Raw genomic sequence first — 22,675 nt, 5'->3', positions numbered from 1 at the left:
TCCTCACTCCAAGGTGTCCTGCCAAACTGGAATCATGAGCCACTCTAATGATATCCTGCCTACAAACACGAGGGATGACAACTTGATGTACAACCTCCCATTCACAGTCGGCTGATGCTGTTGGGGGTCTCCACTTCCTCATAAGTACTCCTGACTTTACATAATAACAAGTAGAAGCACCGGCTGACTCTTCTTCACTGTAAGCAGAGTTAGCTAGACCTTTCAACTCAGGGTCAGCAACCTGCAACTCAACCAACTCTTGACGAGACAAATTATCAACACTACGGGGTACTGCCTCATCTGGTGAGTGGTCCAAATTAGCAAGAAAAGTGTCAGCTAGGATAACATCATCATCATCATTATCCTCTAAATCACCAGTAACTTTAGACTTAGCCCTAGTGACAGCACATGCAGGGAACACATCAGGGACATCACAATCCTGGGACACAGCCACTGGCTCACTAGACAACTGAGGAGCTGGACACACTTGACTTCCACCAATATCATTTCCAAGTAAGAAAGTTACACCTGACATTGGGAGTGTCTCAACCAACCCAACCATAACAGAACCATTAACAAAACCAGACTCTAAATTCACTCTGCACAGAGGAACAGAGAAGTAATTATTCCCTACACCTTGTAAGATTACAGTTTCATCAGAGGAATTAACATTAGAGCCTAGAACACTGGTCAGCATAAGGGATTGGCAAGCACCTGTATCACGATATATTTTAACTGATTTCCTGTCATTACTGTCCAGAGGACTGACAAAACCATCAGACAGGAAATTAGCACATGAACTCTTGAGAGTGTCACCCACGTTACTGCTCAAAGAGGAGCTCCATCATGAGAATTTAAGTTACCCCTCAAAGCAGGTTCAGTTAACTCAGTTAAAGAATTCTGGGAACTCTCAAGAGTGGACACTAGACCAATTGACTGAATATTTAAAGACTCCTTTTTGTTCACATCACGCTGTCTCCTGAAACATCTCTCCGTAGTATGACCAAGCTTACTACAATAAGTACATTTACTTTTCTGAAATCTAGAGGTGAAGCTGGTATTTACTTCCTGAGAAACATCATCCTTATTCTCTTTCCTGTTACCTGTACTCTGAGTAGAGGCAACGTACTTACTCTCAGCTTTCCCTTTTTCTCTAGAATATCTCTTGTGAGTGAGAACATACTCATCAGCTAAAACTGCAGCATCAGACAAATTATCTATTCTTTTCTCATCAAGATATAGGCTTACATCTTTATAAATACACCTTTGAAGTCCTCCAGCAAAATCATCTGCTTAAATTTGTCAAAATCAGAATCCACATTCTTAGAATTTAACCACTGCTCTAACAAATCTTCTTTGATTTTTGCATACTCAACATGGGATTGCTTATCTTGCTTGTAAGTTGTCCTAAATTTTACTCTATAGGCTTCAGGAACAAGCTCATAGGCCTTAAGAATCAAGCTCTTAACTACATCATAATTATCAGACTGATCCTGAGGCAAAGATGCATAAGTTACTTGAGCTTTACCGGTGAGAACAGTTTGAAGGAGTACTGGCCAATACTCCTTAGGCCAATTAAAACCTGTAGCTACCCTCTCAAACAACTGAAAATACTTTGTTAAATCAGATTCATTAAAAGGAGGGACAAGTTTAACATTTTTAGCCACATCAAAATCATCAGAGCTAGATGATCCAGTTCCACCTTGTTTCATGCGATACTCATGGTCTGCCTGAATCCTAGCAAGTTCAACTTGTGCCTGTATCTGTGCCTCCTGAATCCGAGCCTGAGATTCCGCCTCCTTAGCATTTGCCTGAAATTCAGCTTCTTTAGCACGAGCCTCCTGCAGAGCTAGCTGTAACTTAGCTAATTCAATCTGCGTTTGCTCATTTGGAGGAGTTACATTAAACAAGCTTTTATTAATCATGCCAACAATTTGATCTTTAGAATGATGAGAGTGAACTGCAATTCCCAATTGTTGAGCAACAAGCTTAAGTTCATTCTTTGTTCTGTTTTCTATATCACACACTGTTTGCACATTTGACAAAAAATCTTTGGCTTCATCAAGTGTAGAAATAGTAGCCATCATGAATATATCACAGTCACAAAATATCAAACAATATCCTTATGATAATATCCTGAATATCCTGATATGAGGTCGCCAAATTTATGTTACGGAACAGAGAAAGATAATGTACACTTTAAGTGAGAATACGAAGAGTCACTACTGTCCCGTAAAGTTCCAGGTTCAAAACAAAAGAGTTAGGTAAAATTACAAGTTAAAGTTTAATGCTTAAATTAACAACAAAACATTCAGGACTCATAAGGATAATGTAATGGCAAATAAACAGGTTAAATATATGGTTAACTGCAATAGCCTCTATTAACACGAAATTAGCAAGAGTAAATTTTATCTAAGTCAGCCCTGATAAAATGAGATACCAGATAATACTCAGTGAATGCCAGATAAATAATTACAGATACAAACTATTATCAAAAATGACTGACATAAAGAACCCCACACGAATTACAAAAACTTCACTAGGCCTACAAATTAAACTTATGCTATACAGTACAAGAAAAAATGCAACAACAGTTATACTCAAATTACACACAGCTGCTAGATGGTTGGAGATTTCTTGAGCACTCACAATAATAATATCTGTACAGGGGAGGACAGAGATGTGAACAAAATGAGGAGCAGATCTAAGTGGCAATGATGCAGAGACTGAGCTCATTATATAGGGGCCAGCAGAGCCCGACACAACTTGTAATAAGGACGCGCAAATGAAGCGATGGGGACAAACGGTCGACAATCCCGCACTGAATAACAGAAAGGACGACTTACTCTACTATAACGGTAGAAGGGGGGGACTGAGGCAGAACACGCTCGTGATCAAACATGCAGCAACTGTGCGTTAAAATTACACAAAGGATGATGAAATCATAGGCTATGTAACAATATATATATATATATATACATATATATATATATATATATATATATATATATATATATATATATATATATATATATATATATATATATATATATATATATATATATATGCTTGTGTGTGTGTGTGTGTGTGTGTGTGTGTGTGTGTGTGTGATTGCGTCTAAGAGCCTACATCATGATTTGGAACTTTAGTGGTGGTAAAGAAAATAATGATCTCAGTCCACCTTCTGGGAGTACCGCCAAATAAGGACGAAATATATAAAGTAGACCTGAATGATACAAACTCATAATAAAATCCCATTCGCAACTAAGATTCATCTATTTCATGAAGGGCAAGGAGAGCAGAGTACAGGAACTCCCCTTGGCCCATATCCTTCAATGAAAATTAAACGCCAAGAACTGGAGGCCCCAAGATGTCAACGCAAAGAGCAGGTCGGTATGCCTCCGCCAAGCCTTGTACGCGGACTCTCCATACAGCATCCACGACAGGATTCACTGTGGGTTTAAATGAAACTGAAGATAAACTAAGTCGAACCCATATGACACTGACCATTAACCCGTTGACCTAGCTGAATGAATCTCTATCATCTCTTCATACTGTAGCACTGACAAAAGTCTGGTCAAAATCCGTCAAAGGGTTCAGGAGATATCGCACCCACACCCATATAATTTTGACCTTTGACCCCTTGGCCTTACTGGCCGAATCAGTTCACCGTCCTTTCGAACTGTATCACTGACAAATATTTGGTTAAAAACCATCATGGGGTTCAGGAGATATCACACCGACAATTATAAAACATGTCCAACCCATATGACTTTGACCTTTGGCCTGTGACCTAACTGACCTAATCAGTTCACCATTTCCTCATACTGCTTCACAGACAAAAGTCTGGTGGAAATTCACCAATGGGTTCAGGATATATCTCACCCAGAAATCTGTTACAGACACATGCACGCACCCACGGACGGACAGACCAATCACTTAATGCTTCCTCGGGCATATATGGGCAGAGGCATAATAAATTATTACCACTGTCAAATAATAATCGCAATTTGCTTGCAGACTCTTATAAGAAATCTTCACTCTTCCTGCTAAAATAAACAGTACTTGCGAGAGGTAACTGTTTGTTCGTTAATGATTCTTAGAAGGAAAAGTATAAAGGAAACTAATCATGTATTTTATCCTCCTTGCAGAAGAAAGCCTTGTTACGAAAGGTAATTGACCACGAGCTTGTTTGTATATTTAAAATTTTATTGCTGCTGTCTTTCTTGTGAGGGACAGTTTTGAGTTATTGTCACGAGTCGGCTCGTGACATCATTTGGTGGGAAACCGCGAACTCTAGTAGAATCCCAGTGTTTATCGTTCAGTTAACCGCTCACCCGGCCGGGAGTGTTTTTCAGGCAATTTCTCAATGTGTCATAAATGATCGTCTTTGTGCAAGACATTAGCACTTCTGCTGAGCGATTTATTATGGGCGTGTTTCGTTCATTCTAGCCGTTAGTAATGCGGCTGGACATTTGTCTCTTCCCCACGATACGAAGTCAGTCAAGGTTTGAGTGCCACGGAAGTAGGTAGTGTGTGGTAGTGTCCTTCCTATGACGCAGTTCCCACCGCCGCCGTATTCCCACCTACAGTAGTTTGATTGGCGAGAGACAGCGTGTGCAGTGTCCTTCCTTAGTAACGACACCCAGTCATCCGTTTGTCCACTTTTCTGACCAGTATTTTCTTTTTGTTTTCCTAGACTTAAGAGTTTAGCTTCTGAGTGAGCGAGTGAGTGCGATCTCCTTATTTGAATTCACTTTGAAATGTAACGTAAATTTATTCCTTTGTAATCAATAAATTTAACAGTTCTTTTTCTCGAGCTTAATGTAATGTAAACCCGTGTTTCATTTCTCCATTGAGCTTATTTCACTTATAGCTCCTAGCTTGCATAAACGCTTTGCTATTCATAACTGGTACTTAGGCCGGTCTTGTTGTATTAAGCTTAAAATCCGTTGTGCCATCTAGGAGTTAATGCATCAGCAAGAATCTGTTATTATTAATAGCATTAGTTATTGATTGTCAGGGGTGAAGTCACTTTCTCCAGAGGCCAACAGTACTAATAAACAGCATTTGTGAGTAATTAGTCTCTGCTCTGTACTATTGAGAAAGTTTATAAATTCTCGTCCTGAGAGAATCGGCGAAGCAAGCCAGAATAAAGTAATCATTGCTTGATTTTTAGCAAGACAATTCATTGTCCCTGCTCTTCAGTATTATTGAACATGTTCCTTTAATATTGAAACATTTTAAAAACCCCGTGACAATTGGCGACCTCATTCCAGGATATTAACTCCTAGCTCTAAAGCTATTCACGAGATAATACTCACTCGTTCATACTTAGGTATTTATCATTAAAGTCTGTAGGCACTACGTTACTGGTGATTATTAATTAATTTTTATTATCACTCTTACTCTTGACTTTTCATTTTCATGCCACACCATAGTTTCACATCGATATGTTAAAGCTGGCACTAACACTCCATCATGTAAGCCTCGTGCAACAGCAACACTCAAGCCTCTGTTTCTTATCAAGGCCTTCATTGCACAAGCTATTTTTCTTCCTTGTGTCACTCAACTTTCACCATCTTTTGCACATTTTCCTCTCTTTTCTATCACAATGCCTAGGTATTTGAACTCTCTCACCAATTCCAGTCTCTCTCCCTTCACTGTAACATCACACTGGGAGTCACCTTCTCCCTCAGTAACCATTACTTTACTCTTTCCTACTTATACTCTCAAGGCACGACGCTCACAGACATTAGCAGAACTCTGCACTAGCCTACCAAGTTCTTGTCCGGCACTTGCAAGCAGTACTGCATCATCAGCATACAACAAATTTGAGATATTCCATCCATCACCATTCATTACCAACGCCATCCATCTCTCCATTACTCGTGTTTTTACTTCTTTCATCATCCCATCCATATATATATTGAACAACCATGGCGACACAACCTTGTCGCACGCCAACACCGGTCGTGAACCATTCACTTAGATGCCCATTAACCCTTACACATGCTTCACTACCATCATAAAAACTCCTGACGGCACATAGCACTTTACCATCTACACCATCCTTACATAGTTTGTAATATTTGTTTGCATATAAGGGCAAATCACCTTATTTGGTGATTATTTCCTTATCTTTCGGAATTACATAGAAAACCGTCATTGGGGTGTATTTTTTGTAGCACTTTCAAATGTAGCATGGATATCACTTCGCACTCATTTGGCCTGAAATTCAATTTATCCTCCGAGAAACGTAAACAGAAGAAAACGTGATGACTCTCAAGGCCATCTGTTGATACCGCAACGAACTAGAATGTTGTTTGCTCACGGGTTAATTCGCTGTTTTTCCTGTCTTCCATTTATCATCTTTGCTTTCGGCACTCTGTAGGGCGAAAATCAGCTGTGAATGTAGGGTAGTGTTGGAACAAGCCAGTGACTGAGACGTGCGTATGTGTCGGGGGGTAGGGGGAGGGGGGGAGAGACAAGTATTATTTTTCCTTAGGAAGCTTTTCTGGCTCCAGAGGTTCACTAGATTGGTGATCTACAAGCATAAGGTAAGCGAGAGTGCTTTTATACCCTAGAACAGTGTTTATTTTGCCAGTAAGGAGGTTAATAGGACTCAGGAGTGTGCATTAGGTCTCTTTTTGATATCATAAGCTAATTTAAATGCGGTGTATTTACTGGCTGCTTATTTTGTGACGAAGAGAGTATGTAATGCTTTCTACATTTGTTCTGATACTCTTTTGGCAACTGTTTGTCACATAAACATGGGCAGAGAATTTGCATACGAGGAGGGTGTAGGAATGTCATTGGTCTGGTTATGCAGAGAGAGAGAGAGAGAGAAGAGGGTGGGGGGCAGGCATGGAGTCGAGATCAAGAAGGAATATCAAAACAATGGGTAGTATACACGAAAGATATACACAGGCGTTATGTCAGACTGGAGGTGTTTACTTCTCGTTTGCTGGACGCACCCGAACCAGCGCCCTCTCCCTCAGGTGACTGGCTTTTCAGGGTTAGGTTCAGTGGCGGTATGGATGATCAGCGTCATCGGGGGGGGGGGGGGGATTTTCCTAGTGTGTGTGTGTGTGTGTGTGTGTGTGTGTGTGTGTGTGTTTCATTGTGTGTGTTTTGTGTGTATGATTGTGTTTTAGTGTGTGGTGTTATACTTAATGAAATCGACATAGGAAACGAAGCACTTCCGCAAGAACTATGGACCAAAATCAAATAAAGTGTCAAAAACAAAAGAATGTCTCTCTCTCTCTCTCTCTCTCTCTCTCTCTCTCTCTCTCTTAATATATATATATATATATATATATATATATATATATATATATATATAGATATATATATATATATATATATATATATTATATATACATATATATATATATATATATATATATATATATATATATATATATATATATATATATATATATATATATATATACAGGAGTAGACTGTAGCACCGGTCGAGCAGAGCAGTACTCCCAAGGTGGATGGAAAGCGTATGACAGGGAGAGCTGGAGCTCCCTTTCCATCAGCCCTCGGGACTAGTTCCCGACCATCCCCCTTTGTTGAACTTTTTCAGTGTCTCAGTAACACAGAGAATAGGCCAGCATGCTCTCCAATACATATTTCTTTAACTATGAACACCAAACTACATGCCCAGTACACACTACACTTCCTTTTCCAAAATTCAACAATCATGGCGTCTCTACACGTAACCTCGGAGTCCCCAGTGGGGGGGGGGGGGAGCATAAATGCCCCCAACTTCCGCCCCTCTCCCAGTTACGACTCGAGGTGCCTGGAACCACTGTCTGACTCACTTCTTAATTTCTGCAACATTCGTAGCCTTTCCTCCAACTTTCGCATAGTTGAGTACCACCTCTCCTCCTCTAAACCTTACCATCTTTTCCTAACTGAGACTCAGCTGTCTGAGGCAACTGACAGCAAACCCTTTTCTGTATCCTCCTACTTTCTCTATATTCATTTCAAAGCCAAAGGTGGTTGTTGTGTATATATATGCAATGACTTGTTTTGCTCTCGTGTTCCTATATTCGATTCTTCTGAATTCTCCACACTCTGGCTTCGGCTTTCCTGTCACTCTCTGACTATATATATATATATGCACTGTTTACTTATCTCCTAATTCTACTGACTATCAAAAATTCTTTGACTATCTTACTTTTACGATGGAACACAATCTATCCATTTCTCCTTCCTCTGAAATCTCCATTCTAGAAGATTTAAATGTTCACCACCACCTTTGGCTCTCCTCTCCTTTCACTGATCAACCTGGTGAACAAGCATACACCTTTTCTATCCTCAATGACCTAGAGCAGCTTGTACAGCACCCTATCCGTATCCCTGACCGCCGTGGAGAGAGCTCCAACATACTTGACCTCTCCCTTACAACTAATACTTCTGCTTACACTGTTAACCTTTTCTCTTCGTTGGGTTCCTCTGATCACAACCTTATCACCTTAACCTGTCCTATCTCTCCAGTATGGCCTATGGACCCTCCAAAGAAACGTCATCTGTGGCACTTTGTACCTGCAGACTGGGAGGCCATCAGGCAGTACTTCTTTGATTTTCCCTGGAATGATTATTGCTTCCATGGCCGGGAGCCATCTGAGTGTGCCTTGTGCATTACGTTGGTTATTCTCTCAGGCATAGAAGCATACATTCCTTTCTCATATCCTTTGACTAATGCAAGAAAGCTTTGGTTTAATCACGCTTGTTCTAATGCTGTCTACAACAAGGAGAGGGCCTATAAAAGGTACAGGAGCCAACCCACCCCTGAATCACATCTTTTATACATTTCTGCCCGGAATCGTGCTAAGTCTGTTCTTTGCTCTTCTATAAATAATTTCATCCGTTCTAAATGCTCTCAACTCTCCAACTTGAATTCTTCCTGCTCCTTCTGGCACCTTGCCAAAAACTTTTCTAACAACTTTACCTCATCACCCTTCCCTCTTCTTTTCTACTCTGATGGCTCTGTAGCTATTTCTTCTGCAGATAAAGCAGATCTCTTCGCTCAGACTTTCTCCTCCAATTCCATCTTAGACGATTCCGGTGCTGTTCCTCCATCACTTTCCCCCTCTGACCTGACTTCCTCATGGCTGACATTAAAATTTCTTCAGCTGATGTATTTTTTGCCATCACAGGCCTCGATACTAACAAGGCATATGGCCTGATGGAGTCCCTCCTGTTGTTCTCAAGAACTGTGTTTCTGTGCTTACACCCTGCCTAGGCAAACTCTTTCGCCTTTGTCTATCAACTTGTACCTTTCCTTCTTGCTGGAAGTTTGCTCTCATTCAGCCAGTCCCAAAGAAGGGTGACCATTCCCAACCCTCTACCTATCGTCCAATTGCTGTAACATCCCGTATCTCAAAACTTTTGAGTCAATTCTGAATAGAAAAATTTTAAAGCATCTTTCCTATTACAACCTTCCTTTTGATCGTCAGTATGGGTTCCGTCAGGGACGCTTCACTGGCGATCTTCTCACCTACCTTTCAGACTCCTGGTCATCCTCCTTTCGGGATTTTGGCTAAAGCTTTGCTATTGCACTTGACATCTCAAAGGCTTTCGATCGAGTCTGGCATAAATCTTGCATTTCCAAACTGCCCTCTTACGGTTTCTATCCTGCTATCTGTGTCTTCATCTCTAGCTTCCTTTCTGGTCGTTCTATAGCCGCTGTTGTAGGCGGCCATCGTTCTTCTCCTAGATCTATCATCAGTGGTGTTCCTCAGGGCTCTGTCCTATCACCAACTCTCTTCCTTTTATTCATCAGTGACCTTCTAAGCTATACATCTCACCCTTTCCGCTCATACGCTGATGACTCCACCCTTCACTTTTCCATTCGGTTCCCGAAAAGTCCATCTCAGCAGTTACTTAAACAAATAAGGGATGAGGCTATGGCACACCTAATGTCTGACTTGGCTTGTATCTCTGACTGGGGTGAAAATAATCCTTTTGTTTTTAATGCATCAAAGACAGTTCTTACACCTATCAACCCGACAAAATAATCTCAGGTGTACCCACTAATGTTTAATAATTTTCAGCTTAATCCTGCATCATCCTTGAACTTGCTTGAGGTTTCATTTACTCGGGACTTGTCTTGGAAAGATCATATTACATCTCTTGTAAAATCTGCCTCTAAGAGATTAGGTGTGCTAAGCCGACTCCGTTCCTTCTTTATCCCTGCACAAGTGTTGACTCTATACACGGGTTTTATCCGCCTCTGTGTGGAGTACAACTCTTATGTGTGGGGAGGTTCCCCACATACAGCTCTTCTCAATTGGGTGGAGTCAAAGGCTTTTCGTCTCATCAACTCTCCTCCTCTTACTGACTCCCTACAACCCCTGTCTCTTTGCCGCACTGTTGCATCTTTATCTCTTTTCTATCACTACTTCAATGGTCACTGCTCCTCTGAACTGTCTGCATGTATTTCCTTCACCTCTACGACGGGCGCGCAGCACCCGTCAAGCAGCAAACTCTCATCCCGTTCCTGTCCAACTCTCTAATGCAAGAGTTAACCGTTACTCCCAGTCTTTCATTTATGCAACAGGTCAGCTCTGGAACAGTCTCCCTCTGTCTGTATTTCGTGCTTCCTATGATCTCCAGTCTTTCAAACGCAGTGTGTCCAGGCATCTTGAAATGATCGGATCTTGAATTTGGCTCTCTCTTGTATTTTGTTTTTCTTTTGGAGAGAACAGTTATTGCGTGGCTCGTGGTCTTTGGTTCCTTCTTTCTCACATTATATATATATATATATATATATATATATATATATATATATATATATATATATATATATATATGTTTGTGGGAGCAGTTATTGCGGGCTCGTAGCCTTTGGTTCCTTCTTTCTCACATTATATATATATACACAGTATACATCCAACCATCATCCAGTCCTATGTTGCCCCATGAGGAGCGTACAAACCCTGGGCAATGCAAGCTTTTCCTAACATTTAAGATGAGAGTGACCAGTCTCACTCATCCCTGAGTGTAATTGCGTGAGCAATAAACCCCAACCATCCCTTGGATATAAACCTACAAAGGCTCAATCCGACTGGAGCACCTTAATTACCCACCAAACTATCAGACGCCATATTTTGGTTATATGGTTACCACCCAGCGTAATAGATGGTTTCCAGGTGTACAGGAAACCAATTGGCTTGTCACTCAGTGTTTAGACATCCATAGGCAGAAGGAAGAGAAACGAATGAAAGGAAGAAAAACATAAGGAAGGAAGGAAGGAGGGAAGAGAGAAAAGGGCAGACACCCAAATCAGCACTGCAACAAGTGATTGGATGGTGAGCACCCCCACCTACCACAATTATATCTAGATAGATAGATAGATAGATAGACATAAATTTTACTCATGTAAAAGGTGTTTCTCATTCTCCGTTAAAAAATAACCATAATGCACCTATACTTTACAGTCCTGACAAAAAGTAAGCTAAATATTGATAATTGTAACTCACGTGTCTCCTGTGCGCTCCTGCACCACTGCACCTCTGGGTATGTCCACCAAGAGGAAACCGTATTGTTTTTTTTAGAACAATAGGCCATAGGTTAAGCTTGCATGGCTTTGGTCAGCTTAAACAGTTTTCATCCAGTTTAGACCAAACTTGCTGGAGGGGCTGAGGGGAAGGCAAAGACAAAGGCCGCTGACTTGAGAACAATGGTAAAAAATCAAGGTAAATAGGTAGAGTTAAACTTCGACCAGTGAATCTTTTTTAACAATACCACTAAAATGTAAAAAAAGAAAATCTGATTTTGACCAAACTGCATAGAATGGTTAAAAGTGAGCCAATAGACTGACCTAATAGTTTTCTAGAACAAGAAGGGAGAGTCAAGGTCACATGACAAAGTCAGCATAAACCTTTCCACCATGGTTCCCAGCACTGGATGTGTATCTTTAAGGCCGTTGGTCCCGTTGCTGGACTTGGTGGGTTGTGGCGGTGTTTGGGGAAAAGGGAATGTTACCGACAGCATCTGACTGAGTGAAAAGCTCTGTTCTTATTGTTATATTGTGACGCTTCTTCATTTTGTCGCGAAAATATGTAAATGAAGACATCTTGCTATCTTTCTAGTGCACAGAAAATGGGCTCCCTCTGCATTTTCCTTGGCTGTGCAGTATCATCAAATGCTCACGCTGACTTAAGATGCTTCAAATTCTTGCATTTTTCATTATTCCTAAACACTGCACATGAAAAAGAGCAGAAGAATTTAATTTCTCCCGAATCTGCCCGTTCGTGTGGTCAAAAATGAAACATTGTCGCAATGAAACAGTCTAAGGAAAGGCAAGCATGAAAGGTACCAACAGAGTTCAAGTTCCTATAGCACCGTCAGCTTAAACAGTTTTAATTCTAGTTAGACCGTAATTGGTGGGATGGTTTAGGGAAAGATAATGAAGAAGGAATTCAATTTTGGGAATGCTCAATGGTCAAGCCCACAGGGTAAAATCAAATACTGAATCCTGTAACCTAAGCAGCTTCCAATACTGATTGAGGATGTTCCTAGGATGAAGCGAATCGATTTTGAGAATTGAAGGTGAAAGGTCAAGGGTAAAGAGCAAGGTCAACTCATAGAGTTCTGCATCATTTAGGACCACATTTGGTGGAATGGGTAATAGTTACACGAAAAAGAAATATTTTTATATTGATAACACTCGACGGGAGATCAGTCACAGAGCTAAGGTAAATGTTTGGCCCTTAAAACAACTGTACGGCGCGGTGTTACACACTCCAAGTGCTCCTTCTTGATGCTACTGTGCTCTTGCTTCCTCCAAATGACTGCATTTAGCTTTGGTAGTATATAAACAACACGTTCCATGCACAGGTAAATAAAATCGTTAGGTCGTAGTGCAAAAGTTATGATAAAAAAAAAACATTCATATCGTATTGTAGGAGTTATCAGACGAGTTTATAGACCAAGGCTACCCGAGATCAGAAGAATGTTTACAATAATGCTTATCTTATATAAGTGGGTCATTACTGCAGATGATCAGTTTTTGTGAACTGCCAATCTTCTACTAGACTACAATCAACAACAGCTGAATTTACATCCAGGTCTCAAGCTGGACTGGCGGGTGCACAGAAGAAAAGGAGAAACAGACCTTGTCTGAGACTCTGTCCGTCCTTATGGTCAAGCTCTGGTCCTTCAGGTTGCGAACCTGTTGCACTAACCAATCTGGCTCCCCCACCAGAGGTGAGAGAGATACAGGGTTCCTTTCTCTTGGGCTTTGGAGTATCAAAAACATCTCTTTACTAACTGTTTGTTTCTGGATGTGGTAGGCATTTTTGTATTTTTTTCATCGAAAGTTATGATATAACCAGTGTTTATTTAAGGAACTTATATTATATCCTAAGGTATCTTATTTTTTTAAAGTGAAGGAAACCCATCTCTGCTAAGGAATTAAGTAACCGAAACGAAGCTATCATCTTGGTTCCCACTAACACAGTCAATGAAAGGGATCGCATAGCAGGAAGAGGAGAGCACCATAACAGAGCAAAGGAAATTTATTATTATTATTAAGAACTCCACATTCTGTGGAGTTCTTATTGGTATTGAAGATATCATTTTTTGAGGGGGAAGGGAGGGAGGGAGATCTAGAAGGGTGGCATTCCAAGACCGTTCGAGATAGAGACTTGAAATTTTCAGGAGTGATTTATCTTGGTTGCAGGCTTTTGTTGGCACAATTTTTTTCCTAGCAATAGCGCCACGGTAGCGCCCTCTGTTGTTGTTGTTTGTTTCATACTGAGATCCAACAAATATTTTTAAAGATATTTAGGAAAATCAAGATGGCCGCCTCATGCCTGAAAGGCTAAATCGGAAAGTATTTGGCCGATATTGACCAGACTCGGTAGAAATATAGTGGGTCACGAGTGAACATGACCTTCTCAAGATCACAGGACAAAATTAAAAAAAAAAAGTCCCTTATTATTAGGTTTGCATAGGTTTGAAAATGTAAGTCATCTGGAATGTGTATGTGGAGTTCTTTGAATATCGCCTATTTCAGAATTATTATTATTATTATTATTATTATTATTATTATTATCACAGCGCATGTGTGTGTGTGTTTTGTCAACGTGTGTGTGTGTGTGTGTGTGTGTGTGTGTGTGTGTGTGTGTGTGTGTGTGTGTGTTTAGCTCCCTTAAATATTCGAAGTCCCTCGGATTATTTTTGGAACCTTCAGAATATCACTGTCCTTAGGAATGAATACATATTCTCGTCGGCAGAGGAAGCTCCTTTACACCTTGCCGTAAGCGATTTGTTTCGTTTATTACATCTTTTTGTCCTCTTCTGTGTTATACAAATGCTTCCAATATTGCCATACTCTGCGTAAACAACGTTCAAAAGGATGTTAACCGATCATTTCCAATAATTAATCGCTAAGGAAGAAGTGGTAGGGAGCTTTCTTAACCACCGGGAATACGAGCCAGAGTGCTTGATTTTGACGGGTTAGATATAGTGTTCATTTATTCCTTAAGTACAATGACGCGCTCTTAAGTGGAACAGAACCGCCTGGAAACAGTAATAATGAAACAGAAAAAGTGCATCTCTCTCCAAATCGGAATCTAATCGTCAGGATATATAAAGATTAAAGGAGAAAATAATACGTTTCCCTAATATAAGCTGAACTGATTGGTCCGGATCGAGCAAGAATTAAAGAAATGCGACATCAGACAGAAGAGATTTAAACTTGATTTTATGCAATCAGCTGAGGAGAAGCATTTTGTAGTGAGGGAGGGAGCACTTGAACAGCTAACGTCAGATTTGGACATAATGAGCTGAGAGAGAGAGAGAGAGAGAGAGAGAGAGAGAGAGAGAGAGAGAGAGAGAGAGAGAACTCTATCCTCATACACCAATAACTCTGAATCTGATAAGGTAGTTTATTGGTGTATTCTTGTTACTTCCAGACGATTCTATTCAGTTCTGAAAAAACCATTCATACTAAAGCGATAGCGAACGATGAATGTAACCTCTCCAGCTTTAACTCTCTTGTATCCAAAGTAAAATTACTTAAAAGAGGTAAGAATAGAAAAATAAATAACGTTATCATAGTGAACAGAATAAACGCCATCTCTGCAACCCCTTCACTGCTGTGGTCAACTTGGACATAATATTCTAACCCCAACAAGGAACCTACAGTGAATTACAAAAATGAGGTGGTGAAAAGGTGGCCAGTTTTAATTATGGGATAAGCCACGGAGAACTCATCAGGGAGATCCGCTGGTATAAACCAGAAATATGAGATGGCCACTCGGGTGACCTCTGGGATGGCTAAGCATATTCCAAGGAAAGCCAGTGCCACCCCAGCCACCGCTCTGAATATGCCACTGACTCCAGTTCATTTTACTCAGCACAGGGAAGGCTTGTACAGCTAAGTGGTTTACCACCTTATGTCGATGATGACAGTCTAATTTTATTGGTGCTTCTTTCATAGTCTTCTATTAAATTTAGAAAAGAAATAGAAAACGAACCACATTCGGACAAAACAAAGAAACCACCACCACAGTATACAAACAATATACACGTTCTGTGATGAACAATGCAAGCCCTGCTTGGACATCTAACCTCACTGAAACACACTACAACACCCTACAGACCATACAGAACAAAACCCTAAAAATAATCATAGGCTTCACAACTACTGCACCTACAAACCACCCACACTAAGAAACCAAAGTCCTCAAAGTCAAGGATTATCAGACATGAGAGACGTACAAATTCTTGCCGCAGCCTCCACAACCCCACACCATCCCCCATACTACATGGCAGCACAACCACACACACCAAGGAACAAAACAACATCCAGCACACGATATCATACATAAATACGGTCATCTTTCCCTCCCTCGCCCGCCTCAAACCAGCTTCCAGAAGCATTTCCATGCTCAGACCACTCGCCACTCCATTCAGTCACTCAAAGACAACACACAGCTGCATGCACTGCCTCCTGATATCCACCATTCTCAGTCCTATCTCCCTCGTGAGGACAGGGTCTACCTGGACAGGCTGAGATGTGGACATCATTCAGCCTCTTCAGTTATTAGAAGAAGCTGGATGACTCCGTCGCTGATGCCTGTCCAGAATTCAACACAGCACCTCTTACTGTTAAGCACATAATGGGAGACTGCATTGCACACAATCCCCTGCACCAACAACACAACATACAGTACACTTCTTGAGAGCACTGTGCGAAAGCCCGGTCTCGGCCGTGGCCTTCCTAAGGGACTCTGGGCTGTTCGGCCAGACTGCCTAGGGAACAACTACTACTTAGAAAAGGAATGGTGAATAAAGACCACTCCTAACCCGCTCAGTTTGAATAGTGTTAACATGATGTCCTCCGGGTGAACACGTTAATGATCATACTTGCAGAGATTCTTTGTAATCTCAAAAATTGTCTGGGATGACAAGAACAAAATGAAAATCGTCACTATAGTAAAAGGGCTAATCATTTCATTTGCCTCCAGATAATTTTTATTAATCGTAAGGGAGACCAACCGTATCGAAGAAATTAATGAATACTGTATCTATTCCACTCAGTTCCAACCGTCTCTTCGAAGCTTAGCAAAAACGTCTGGCGTTAGCTGGAGAAGAATACTTGAGCGCGGATGCTAATTGTGTCAGATTTTACACTTTCAAGCTTCTATGATTCATCCCAGCTGAATAAAATCGCCTTGGATGTGCTGGAATATAACACTAAGGTTGTCTCACCTACGAGTAGGTTAAAGGGTTAAACGACTCTAATTTTTAATTCTTGAGAACATTACGATTGATAATTTTTTTATGCATTCTTTCGATTATATGTTGATGTGGTCAAGTATAACTAAGAGTATACTGAAACTTGTGTTGTTATAAGATATGGAAGCACTGGGGTCTTCAGACAATATAAATTTACGAGATCGAACAAATTCTCTCGGCAAAGAGTTTGAGACACTGAACTCGTGGGTGAATATATTTCCTGAAAATTATAGGCATGGAAAATGGATAAATTGTCTCAACACTGCGTGAGACAATATGAATTTGCAGGAGGATGAAAAGTCTTCTTAGAATTTATGTACATATTCATTTGAAAAAAAAAAAAATCGCAAAAATAAAAGTGTTACCTTGAGAATCGGAAATGCAAACAAAAGCTTTCGATAATTATGCACCTGCGTCCTTCCAGTATAACCCTCAGCATTCATGACCATCAGGCGGCATAACCTTGTGGCCTCATCATTAGAATAAAAGTCAACATATTATGGTACGAACTAAGTAGGGGCAAATTATCGCAGCGGTCGATTAAAATAAGTTTAGGTACTGTTACATCAAACATTTAAGGTCATATTAGGAGTATTCAGACCCCCAAAGAGAACTCCCTTTTTACTTTTGTCAGTTCATTCCAACTTTAGTCCATTAAGGTCAAGGGGGACACCGTAGCACCATTCAAACAGGGCAGTACTCCATAGGCAGAGAGCAACCCGGTGATGGGCAGAGCTGGGACTCCCATTTCACTACCTTAAGAACCCACCTACTGGGCCATTCTCATTACTGACGTTTATCTGTGTTTCAATAATATATACAGTAGAATAATCTAGCATACTCAGAATTTTCATTCTACCACGCGAAACTACATGCATATCATACAACGCACAATCTTTCAGTTATTATAAGTACTAGCAAAACTACACCCAGCTTCAGCATCCGCCTTATTGGATACCAGAAATATCCCATCCACTGGTTCCCTCTCCTGATGACGGCCAATCGAGGAGCCTTGAATCATTGTCTGACACACTGTTCATCAGATTCTGCATACCTCATTGTCTTTCCACCAACGTCCTCTCTGCTGAACACCATCCTTCCTATAAGCCTCATATTTTCTTCAGTTTTAATTGGTGACGAGTGCTTTCCAGATTTTTTTTTTCCTGATGAGATTTGTTTTTTGTTACCTGATCCTTATAATGATGAGAGAGAGAGAGAGAGAGAGAGAGAGAGAGAGAGAGAGAGAGAGAGAGAGAGGGCGGGGAGAATACGTGTGCGTAACTGTATATGTATTCCTCTGTGTCTGCGTGTGCATGTGTTTGTGTGTTTGGGGGGTGCTTTTCTGTGGTGTGTGTGTGTGTGTGTGTGTGTGTGTGTGTGTGTGTGTGTGTGTGTGTCAATGTCACATGCCATCCACATTATTTTCTTTTTCGTTTAGTGTTGGGTTATCCGTGACTCAATTTTTCTGTTTCTCTTTATATAAGTTAGTGACGAGTGCTTCCGATGTATTTTTGTGTTACCCCAGCTCCCGCCACTTGATCTTTGGAGGGGGAGGTATCGTAATTAAAACCTTCCGGCTCACTGGAGGTCGAGAATCGCTTTGGCGGGAACTCTGCTGGCTTTTTCTACTGGATTTACGCGAACTTAATTGATAATCCTAGTTTGACTTTACTTGTGTTTTTATTGGCTGGATTTAGAAGTTCACATTTGATATCCCTACGTTGGCTTTACTTGTGTGTTTGCCTGCTGGCTTTACCTGGATTTAACTGATACCATTACGTTGACTTTATCTGGGTTTTTCAAGCTAAATTTACATAATCTTAACTGATACTCCTATGTTGACTTTATTTCTGTGTTTACCTCCTGCCTCTACGTGGTTTTACTTGATACCTCTACGTTGGCTTTTCTTCTATTTTTACCCACTGACTTTACGTGGTGTTATTTTGCCCAAAAGTTGATTTTATATTTGTTTTATCTGTTGGCTTCATATGCTTGTTTATCTCGTTGGCTTTACTTCCTACCTTACCAGTTATCTTTGCATCTTGGCTTTATCTAATGGCTTTTTCTGCCGGCTTTAACTGCTACCTTGGTATGGTATTCCTTGAGACCTCACACAAGCTTTACTCGTGTCTTTACCTTTTGGCCCTACCTATTTTTACTGATATAACTAGGCTGCCCCACTGCCTGGTTATATAACATCCATTCTGGTCTCATATCCCCCGAAAAGAAGGAAGGATGGACTGCAGGAGGAGGGTAACTTAAGTCTGCACTCTACTGGGCTCAAGTTTCAGATGAACCTGGAGCCGTTCCAATAACAAAATTAATCCGTTGCCTTTATATACTGGCTCCATTCGTTTTCTGGGTGCTGGAGAAGGGCGCTTTCATGTGGTGACACTGATGTGACTGGATGAAGACTGCGCGATAATACAAACGTTCAACTCCCCCCCCCACTGAAAAGAGGTTGGTGGACTGCAGGAAGAGGGAAGTTTCAGCCTACAGTCCACGGGGGTTTACATTTCAGTTAAGTCTTAGGTTGCAGCTACTGCTATTATTCGTTTATTTAGAAGGGTAATTCACTCTAATCCTTTTATGTTGTCTTTCGCTGCTGGCCTAAGCTGTTTGTTTTGTGGCTTGAAGTGATACCCAAAGTAATTTGTCCGAACTCATATGGATTGAACTGGTATTCACATTTACTTTGCCTGTGGATTTACTGTATCCTTCTTTAATTAGTACAGACACAGAGCTTAACTATTGCTTTACGTAATATTCAGACTGGCTTTGTCTGACACCTACGCGTGCATTACCTGACATCTATTTTCCACAGTAGCTTTACCTAACACTTGATTTAGTTTTACGTATTTACCCAGCACCCACAGTACCTTTACCTAAGAAATACACTGATTTTACCCAACACCCCCATTAATTTTATATAGCATTCACAGTGACTTTAACTAGGAACGAGTTTGAACTAAATTCTCATTTTTTTTTTCGCTGCCGTTGCCTAGCATTTACAAACAAACACTCATATTTATTTTACTCGTGTATTTAACACCTACACCGGCTTTACCTAACATACACACTTGCCTTACTTAAATTTAGCTGCTTTGCCAAACACACTGACTTTACTTTGTGTGTGTGTGTGTGTGTGTGTGTGTGTGTGTGTGTGTGTGTGTGTGTGTTCATCTAACATCCACAGCTATGTTATTTAGTACAAACACTAGCTTTACATCATCATCATGCTGGCTTTACCTGGTTTTCATTAATAGCACTGGGCTCACAGACATCACTTTACGTTAATGCTTCACGCTTACGGTATTCACTTTGTGTTCTATTCCCTTCACTCACAAATTTGATTTTGTTTTCACTGTCTTCACCGCACCTTTACAGACTTCCCTTACGTTCACAGACTTCAACTTACTTTCACTGATATGCATTTACAAGCTTCACCTTGCGTTCATTAACATACGTTCGCCTGTCTCACCTTGCGTTCATTGACCGTCATTCACGGACTTCACTTTCCGTTCATTGACTCATAGACTTTCACAGACTTCACCTTGCTTTCATTAACATACGTTTGTTTTCACCTTGCATTTACTGACCCTCTTTCACAGCCTTCACCTTGCGTTCACTGATATACGTTCATAGACTTCACCTATGCCCTCATTATCTTGTTTGGTGTAAGCATAAGAGAATAACACCTGTACAATAATTAACTCTCAGGCATTCATTAACTGACTCGCAGGTAATTAATTATTCCACACATGCAATTAAAAAGCACTGTTATAATTTTGCCACTGGCATTCTTTGAAAATCCATGTAGTTTATGAAAATAGAGTTATTATATAATTATTGGACTGGTATTGGTCTTGATAATCATTTAACAGACTAAATTATTTGGGGGTAATAATATCCAAGTACTGTTTATTAAACATGGATATTTTCTTGCCCCTCATATAAAACTAGTGTTTTCCCACAAATATTTGCGGATCCATCTACAGTAATGGCCATTCCGTCAGAAAATGTTTGCAAATACTATTATGTTTGTTTTCATACCGTTGTTGAGCCCTCAATGAACAATTATGACCCAAAAGTCGAAAAAATTATTTTTGCGTATTTTCGAGTGTCGCAATTTCTGACAAGTTCGCGCAGTTCCGTCGCGCGCGATAGACAAAAATTATTTTGGTTGGTATTTTTCTGACACTTCCTGGATTTACCCCGACCGAATACAAAATCAATTAGGTCGATATCTGTTACCGTTCTCGTGAAAGAGACGAACAAACGCCAAGACAGACACTAATACACAGCATGACTCTATCACTTAGATTTAATAAAGCCTCATTTACTTTATTAATATAAAAACAACCTTCTCTAAACATAGATACTTTATTAACCTTTGTTTATTCTTTAACATATATGATCTACCATCATACAGTAAATGTTAGGTCAATGGAATTCACTAATTGATAAGCCTAATCCTCCAACATATTACCACTATGCCGGGAATCGAACCCGGGACTCTCAGGTGAGAGCCAGGCAGCAATTCACTACACCACGACCAGGTAAAAGTTATCTCACATTGTCACAATCTTGTAACTAATGTCCCTCCGCCCCCACTGTGGGCCTGAAGAGGATGAGATAACCCCCTGGCACTTGGGCAGGTAGATGCCTTTAATTTATCCCAGGCACTTACGGCAAGTCAGAATGAAGACAGAAACCTGTACTTTACACAGGTAAAATAACTTTTACCTGGTCGTGGTGTAGTGGATTGCTGCCTGGCTCTCACCTGAGAGTTTCGGGTTCGATTCCCAGCATAGTGGTAATATATTGGATGATATTTCCCGTGTAAAGCACAGGTTTCTCTCTTCTCTTGATAAGCCTGAACTGACTGCACCTTACCCTACCAAAAGGGGATATGTTATTGGGATGCTGTTTATTGTGGTAGGAATGTTATTGTGTGAGACAAGGATGATGTTAATGACCTGGCTGATGCTGGGACAGTGAAAGGAAGTGACCCGTGAAATGCAGGAGTTCTGTGGTACGGTACATACTTCTGTTAATTACCTATGTTGGCGCTCTCTCTCTCTCTCTCTCTCTCTCTCTCTCTCACACACACACACACACACACACACACACATACACACACACACACACACAGGCTTTGATCTGTTTTTCTTTTCCTGCACTATTCCAGTGGTGGGGTGCGGTGTGTATATGAACAATATACAAACAACTCTCTCTCTCTCTCTCTCTCTCTCTCTCTCTCTCTCTCTCTCTCTCTCTCTCTTCTGTTTTAGGGAATGCTCAGTAGGGAAGCCATCTTGCTATAACATTGTTTCACTGGACACAGAACCGATATCCCAGTCACAGTCTACATTATAACAAACAGCTTCGAAACAGCCAATAGTCCTGGTATTGTTTGCTTTCCTTTTATGTTTCTATACGATTATCACCATCACTACCACTGTTCCCCACAACTACTGTACCAATATTGCCACCTTTACCACCACCAGTACCAACCTTCCATGACCATCATCACGACTTCCACCGTCCTACATTACCACTACCACTAGTACCACAACACCACTATCAAGGCCACCCCAACTAACACCTCACGTACCACTTCCCCCCCTCTCCATCACCACCACCACTACCACCAGTCTCCACCACTATCAGTAATACCACCTCCATTAACCCCACCACTACAGTCACTTTCTTTCCACTACCAGTGCCACTTCCACCACAACTACCATCCGTACTGCCAACACCACTACTACCATCATCACCATCATGACCACACTCCTCATTCATAGCAGCACCAGTACCATTTCCAGCATTACTTCCAGAGTTCCTCACCGTCACCACCATCACAAGTTCCTTCTACCAGTACTACCGCAGCAACCACCAC

This window comes from Coenobita brevimanus, chromosome 2 (genome assembly GCF_032717465.1).
Source record: "Coenobita brevimanus isolate Jiangsu-jjx chromosome 2, ASM3271746v2, whole genome shotgun sequence".
NCBI lineage: Eukaryota > Metazoa > Arthropoda > Malacostraca > Decapoda > Coenobitidae > Coenobita > Coenobita brevimanus.
The sequence above is the reverse complement of the archived record's forward strand: the minus strand, read 5'-3'. Positions refer to the sequence as shown.